Below are 7,884 nucleotides of genomic sequence, written 5' to 3'. Positions count from 1 at the left end.
AAAATGTCGGGCCTGCCAACTCAACAATTTTACAAGCGACATGTGCAACTCGAGATTGTTTCTGTAATCAGACGCACGCTGAAAGGCCAGTCTGGCTGCTGTCCTCAAAATTGAAAACAAACGTAACAGTTCAGTCGTTTTTTTGGGGGGAGGGGGAGAATAGCATGTATGCATGTTCCTATCTCTTTATCTCTCCCTTTATTTCCTTCTTCGTACGGCACAATCATGTTGACACACCGGTTCTCGCCAGATCACCGAAGTTAAGCAACGTTGAACCTGGCCAGTACCAGATGGGTGACCATTTGGGAAGGCTAGGCGCTGTATGTACCTTCTGGGAAGGTTGGGCGTGGGGCCAGCACCGTCACCCCCGTAAAAAGAACTCAGCCGCTACAAAAGTATCTACAAAAAGTTGTAGATGGCCTATGCCTCTTAGGGGCTCAAGGCTATGGATTTTCTTTCGTTCTTCTCTTTTTCTATCTGGTCCATCTTTGGTGTTGTTTGATGGGAAGCTGTAATGGAAATTCTCATCATCTCTGTCCCTTTACTGACTCTGACTGACTCAACTAATCTCTACGTATCTCAAAAAGACCATATCCCTTTCTAATCGGCATCATTAGTATACGTTACTAAGATAATCACCTGATGTTTTTACGTGTCATTTTCCTAAGTTGTCAACTAAATTGTAATCATCACATTTTTAAAAACATTTCTAAATTAATTTAAATAAATATTTATTCTAAATATTTTCATTATTCTAAAACGTATTTTATCTTAAATATTTTTTGGCTTTAATAATCATAATAATTGCCGACTAGTACATCTTCGGCGTTGGCCCGGCATGCTAATATAAAATACAAAAGTTGTATGCTGCAAGATTTTTACTTACCATAAATGTTTGCCTTTAAAGCTTAATTTAGAAAACATCGTTTCTCTTGGTCTTTCATGCTTAAGTTTGAAATAGCATTCTCGTTCGTCTCTCAAGCTTAATTTAGAAACAGCATTTCTGCTTATTTTCCCCACTTTCGTTTCAAATAGTTTTTTGTTTCGTGGTCTGTTTTTACAATTCGGTTTTGAAATAAAATTTTCGTTCGTCTGTCTGCTTAAATCTGAAAATGTATTTGCGTTGGTCTGTCACGCTCACTTTTGTAATAATCTTTATTGTTTAACTTTTCACTCGTATGTTTAAAGTATCATTTTCGCGAGTCTTTATTTGAAATAGTATTTATGTTGTTTTTCATGGTTTAGTTTGTTTAAAATAGAACTCTCCTAGATTTTTTCCGCTTTAGTTTGAGATACAATTTTTCGTTGATCATTCGCGCGTAATTTTAAAGAGTGTTTTCCTTGGTTTTTCAAGGTAAATTTTACAATAAAATTTTCGTGAGACTCTCAACCAACGAAGGATTTTTCCGCTCAACATCATATTCAACGGGATACGGGCAACTTTTGAAATGACTTTTGCTCTGTTACTTGTGGTATATTGCTTACCCTGTGCCATTCTAGAAGGCCCATGATGTTACAAATGTAAATATAGATTTTAGCTGAGATCATGTTTTTATAATGCAAAAGCTGTCTCCCTTTTGACAGCTTCAGATGTGTGCTTATTTTTCAGTGACGTAAGGATTTGGAGTTGCTTAGAGTTACTTCCCTTTGTTTTTTCTCTTTACTATATAAAGCTGTGATTACTTTTTGCGTTTCTTTTATCAGACACATTTCATTTGATTTTATTATATTTTTTTCGGCCGATAGGAGCATATGGAGTTTCTTTTTTTTATCTCTCATCGGGAGGCTAATAAGATTTTGTTCACTTCGCATTTTTCTATTGGAAAAATCTTCAACTGCAATTGTCCGGGTGCCACGTTTGCATTTGTAATTGTCATTTGAAATTGAACTTTCAACCACTTGAATTTTTACAATTTCTGCAGAACTATTTCATTTGCATCTGTAAAACAACATTTTCCTGGGATTGTATATGGTTGTGAAGAGCAAATTGCTTATTAAAATAAGCAAGTTCCAAATAAGCAAGTGTCTCCAATAAGTAAGTTGCTCCAAATAAGCAAGTTGCTCCAAATATGCAAGTTTCTCCAAATATGCAAGTTTCTCCAAGCAAGTTGCTCCAAATATGCAAGTTGCTCCAAATATGCAAGTTTCTCCAAACATGCAAGTTGCTCCAAATATGCAAGTTTCTCCAAATATGCAAGTTTCTCCAAATATGCAAGTTGCTACAAATAAGCAAGTTGCTCCAAATAAGCAAGTTGCTCCAAATATGCAAGTTTCTCCAAATAAGCAAGTTTCTCCAAATATGCAAGTTTCTCCAAATATGTAAGTTTCTCCAAATAAGCAAGTTGCTCCAAATAAGCAAGTTGCTCCAAATAAGCAAGTTTCTCCAAATATGCAAGTTTCTCCAAATATGCAAGTTGCTACAAATAAGCAAGTTGCTCCAAATAAGCAAGTTGCTCCAAATATGCAAGTTTCTCCAAATAAGCAAGTTTCTCCAAATAAGCAAGTTACTCCAAATAAGCAAGTTGCTCCAAATAAGCAAGTTGCTCCAAATAAGCAAGTTTCTCCAAATATGCAAGTTTCTCCAAATAAGCAAGTTGCTCCAAATAAGCAAGTTTCTCCAAATATGCAAGTTGCTTCAAATAAGCAAGTTACTCCAAATATGCAAGTTGCTCCAAATATGCAAGTTTCTCCAAATAAGCAAGTTGCTCCAAATAAGCAAGTTGCTCCAAATAAGCAAGTTGCTCCAAATATGCAAGTTTCTCCAAATAAGCAAGTTACTCCAAATATGCAAGTTGCTCCAAATAAGCAAGTTGCTCTGCTCTACACGGTACTATTTGGCAACTTTTCCTCGTCAAGTCCAGACGTTATTTTTTGTTGTTGTTAATGTCCCTTTAACGTTTCTGCATTATCAACTTTCATACAAATATGACCTCCTTCATAATTTTTAGTTTTCAATTCATGTGCTAACCAGAAAAATGTATAGCCTGCCTATGAATATCATTTTTCAAAATACTTTCTTCTGAGGACAAAAAACATTTTTTAAACTCCACGAAATAAGGAAAATATTTAAGTTTTCAATTTGTATTCCTTGTCGAATAATAAATTCATTGTAAATTCTAATTTACAAATTCAGTTTCTCATATTGATGCTCTATCTCGAATATTGAGCTTTTTCATCTGGTTACGATTTTCACATAATATTAATATTTATACTTACTTTAAATTTGCAGAATTATGCAATTTGTAAACTTAGAAAAATATTTTAATATATATATATATATATATATATATATATATATATATATATATATACATGTACATATATGTATACATGTACATATATGTACATGTTATATTATAATATATACGTATGTATGTCTGTTATATTTTATGTTCTTATCTAACTGTGTTTTTAACTGTGTATTTAACGGACAATTATCCTCGTGTCCTAAATGCCTTAATGGCCCGTGACTTATCCAGTGGTCGTGGGTGCGTGTATGTATTTCATATAATTCACAGTATATCTATAACGACATACTTGTTGCTACGTGACCTTCCGTCTTTTGGCTGCTGCCTGGGAGGGTCGCTAACGTTTTGGGAAGCTAGCTTCTGCTATAACAAGCAAGCATGTAAGACACACAGGAAGATGCATGTTTATATATATATATATATATATATATATATATATATATATATATATATATATATATATAGGTTTATTTCACTTTTAGGCATCTCGTCTTCTGCAGTATGGAGTGAAATAGATGGTCTCGGACTTGTGGCGTTTCTCTGCATCCACTTGGAGACCGTCGCCTTCTTTTAGGGAAACCGTTTAACCCATCTTGCTTGTTCGGTGTCTAAAAACCAACTCATTAAACTTAACACAGTTTATTCAAATCGGAACCCCTGACACATCACATCCGGTCCCCATTCGTATATTTCTCGTTGCCAACTGATCGGTCAAACAAGTTTAATACCTGTCACAACATTATGACCCTTTTTTGCACCGGCACGTTAGCTCAACTTATTGTTTCCCATAATTCAATCTGTCGTTTACTTCGCTAGATAAACAATTACATAGATGCATAAATACATAGATAGATAGATAGATAGATAACAAACAATTAAATGCTTCTACTCGGCGTTGCCCGGAGTTTACCTAACATATCTTCTATTATAATGTATATACGAGGTCTTCTATTATAACAAAATAATACTCTTGTCCGTTTGTTTGTTCATAATTTGATTAATATGTAGACAAGGCACACGGTGTCACAAATTAATTTCCATAATGAATACGAACCTTTACACACTTTCATTCCAGCTTGACCTGTATATATACTGCTTATTCAAATAAAATCTACGTTCAAGAAGTAAGCCCATGACTTCTTTATATATACTATTTATTCAAAACGAATCTACATTTAAGGAAGTCATTTGCATATTGCACTAAAGAAAATCTTTTTTTTAATACTTAGCTCAATGTTATTAATTGTTTCTGTAATAGAATTGTTTTAATTGTTCCATTTAGAAACATTATGTAAAGTTGTTTTTATTTTTAATTTCATTTATAATTAATTTAATTTATTTTCTATTATTATAAGCCGACACCAATTGCATTTAAAAACGGAAGTAATTTTAATTATTTACGCTATGAGAGTCATTTCCCTTTTAAGTTAAGAGATTGGTTTTCAGTTTAATTTTTATAGACGAAAATTGATACGTTCTATGCTTCCATAAATCCAATGTAGCTCACTTTCAGGAAAATTGTAACATATGAGGACATTAGGTGTATTTTAAATATGTTTATATATATATATATATATATATATATATATATATATATATATATATATATATATATACTCAGCTTTGCCAGATTTTATATATAAATATATATATATATACTCAGCTTTGCCAGATTATATATATATATATATATATATATATATATATATATATATATATATATATATATATGTTTAAATTCAACGTTATTTCACGCGGTTAATGGTAGCCGAATGGATTAGGTTTTCGCTAATCGAGCCAGAGATGTCTCGTGTTGCGGGGTTCAAATCGTTCCACTGGTATTAATCGTGACACCCTGCACTGAAGATTCCCGAAAGGATGAAACACTAGTGTCTGTAGGTATTTAATTATTATAGTAAAAAAAATAATTATGACATCCCCTTTAAGAAATTCGTTTCTTATCGTTGAGCACTTTCAGTTGAATTAAAAGTCAGTCAATTTAGCTCTTTTGCATAGATCATCGTATAACGATTAGACCACTGTCTGACTGACGTAAATGAACATTTAAAATTAAAATTTTTAAATTCAACGTTATTTCACGCGGTTAATGGTAGCCGAATGGATTAGGTCTTCGCTAAACGAGCCAGAGATGTCTCGTGTTGCGGGGTTCACATCGTTCGACTGGTATTAATCGTGACACCATGCACTGAAGATTCTCGAAAGGATGAAACACTAGTGTCTGTAGGTATTGAATTATTATAGTAAAAAAATAATTATATATATATATATATATATAATTTTCCAAGTTCCAAATATCAGGTTTTCTGTTTTTTTCTTTTCATAAGGTAACTATTACACCATTACACTATTGCTTCGCATTGCGACGAACAAGTTATTCAAAATTATGTTATTGCCGCATATTCAATCACACACTCGTCAATTAAATATGCAACAATAATATGATTGTACAGACTTGTTAGTCGCAATACGAAACATTATTGCAATCGCTACCTTTACAAATACAACAAATGACAAACTGAACTTGGAAAATTATTATATTATAATATATATGTTCTGCAACCCAATAAAAAGTCATTCATTGAGCTTGGATTTTTTTTTTTTTTTCAAAATTTTCAAGATATATATAAATTAATGTTTTTCATTATAAAAACTTTATTTGTGAGAAAAGTTTTTTAATCCATTACGTTTGGTATAAACTGAGTACCTTTCAAGTAAATGATTAACACACACACACACACACACACACACACACACATATAGCACAGTATATAATACACATGTATATAATCAAATAATATTATAAATAAAACCGTAAGGCGGGGAAAATACTGTCACCAGGTGTCGGAAAAATATCGTATTCCATATCGTAACCTGAATAAAAACGTATTCTAGACCACCGTATCTTGGGGTTCTACTGTATATGTATGTATATATATATATATATATATATATATATATATATATATATATATATATATATATATATATATAGTCACGACATACAGTCCTGTTTCGTTATATCACAACTCATCAGTGTCGCTAGACTAGCACCTACATATATATATATATATATATGTAGGTGCTAGTCTAGCGACATTGATGAGTTGTGATATAACGAAACAGGACTGTATGTCGTGACTACAAATATATTTTATATATATATATATATATATATATATATATATATATATATATATATATATATATATATATATCCAACTAATCTATGATTTTGCCTGGTTCGACCAGATCCACATCTGTTGTGTTTTGCATTTAATTTCGTTTTTTTGTTTTTTTTTTCTTTATTTTACGCATGGCCAAGGCCCTCACAACTTTCGGATGGTTGGATGAGTGAAAAGCAAAGAACAAAATCAAGAATTTGGAATCATTGGTGAAAGAAAAGAGTTGGTGAAAACTAATGCGACTGACAGTTGCCCCTTGTTAAAACACGCCCACGTATACACACTGTGGTCATGTCCGACTTCGTAAATAATAACGAAACAAAGTTGCCCCCAGCGAAGTGCATTAGACCAACCCACTAAATAGACACTGCCCCTCTAAAAATATACAGAACAAGTTGCGCGCAATTATGTAAGTTGGAAGAGAGATGCGTAAGCGCTGCGAACTGTACTTCAGGCAGGCTGCGTTCGAGTATAAAACAGCGCATAATCGGTTTTACCGATCCCCTATGAACAAATATCTGGCGATTCTTATCACTAAATCTGGAGATATTTTGTTACAAAGGAAATACCATTTATAAAGGCCCGAAGGCCACTCGAGAATAAGTGTTAATGAGTATTGCGGTCGGTGATACAACACCGTTATGAGCGGTAGTAGTGTAAATTGGTTAGAATTTGATTATTTAAGGCGACAGCTCAGCAAAAACTTCTTTACATTGGATTTGAAGATGTCTATGTTGTAATCAGCTGGGAAGCAGCCCCGCGGTATAAAGTTCCACTCTAGCGGGCATTTCTAAGTTCAAAACCGACTTCGAAACCTAGTAGGTGATATCTTTCACAGCAACCGCTTCCTCACAGTGTTCGACTGAGCTTTAATGTATGCAGCAAGCACTTATCTAGCTACGACCAATGTCAACACTTTTCCCAATCTCTGTTTGTGCTTAAATCTAAACACAAATTACTAGTAGCTTAGATTCAGCAAATATTTATTATGACCAGAAAGTGGAAGATTTTTTTTATCAAATAAAAGAAGATCATTAAAGGAGTCGTATATAGCATCGAAAAATAGACACATTTTTCCGATCCCGATGTCGATTTCAATACCTGCAAAAGTCCCGAAAGAAACAATTTTCATTATTTCAGATATTTTGAAGGCTTTCCAATCGGATCATATGCATCGTCACGCTGGACTTATTTTGGACTCCATTCTCTCTAAAGAACTGTTTTCCATTTCGGACTAACTTGAGAGGATTTTCATGCAAGCTAAAATATTATGCGCGGTTTGTTTATACACACACACACACACACACACACACACACACACACACACATATATATATATATATATATATAATATTTTTTCACTTCTTTATTTATTTGGCAATTTATAACTCCAATAAATTGCGGTTTCACTTAATGCCTTAACTAGCAAATTC

General features: G+C 33.0%; 1 pseudogene; it reads left to right on the top strand.

The window, feature by feature from the left end:
• The first annotated feature begins 210 nt into the window (after positions 1 to 210).
• LOC145265926 (5S ribosomal RNA) lies at positions 211 to 327 on the top strand (annotated as a pseudogene).
• Positions 328 to 7,884: the final 7,557 nt, after the last annotated feature.

This window comes from Euprymna scolopes, chromosome 40 (assembly GCF_053919585.1).
Source record: "Euprymna scolopes isolate OS-2025 chromosome 40, ASM5391958v1, whole genome shotgun sequence".
Taxonomy (NCBI): domain Eukaryota; kingdom Metazoa; phylum Mollusca; class Cephalopoda; order Sepiida; family Sepiolidae; genus Euprymna; species Euprymna scolopes.
This window is presented reverse-complemented; position numbering and strand designations above follow the sequence as displayed.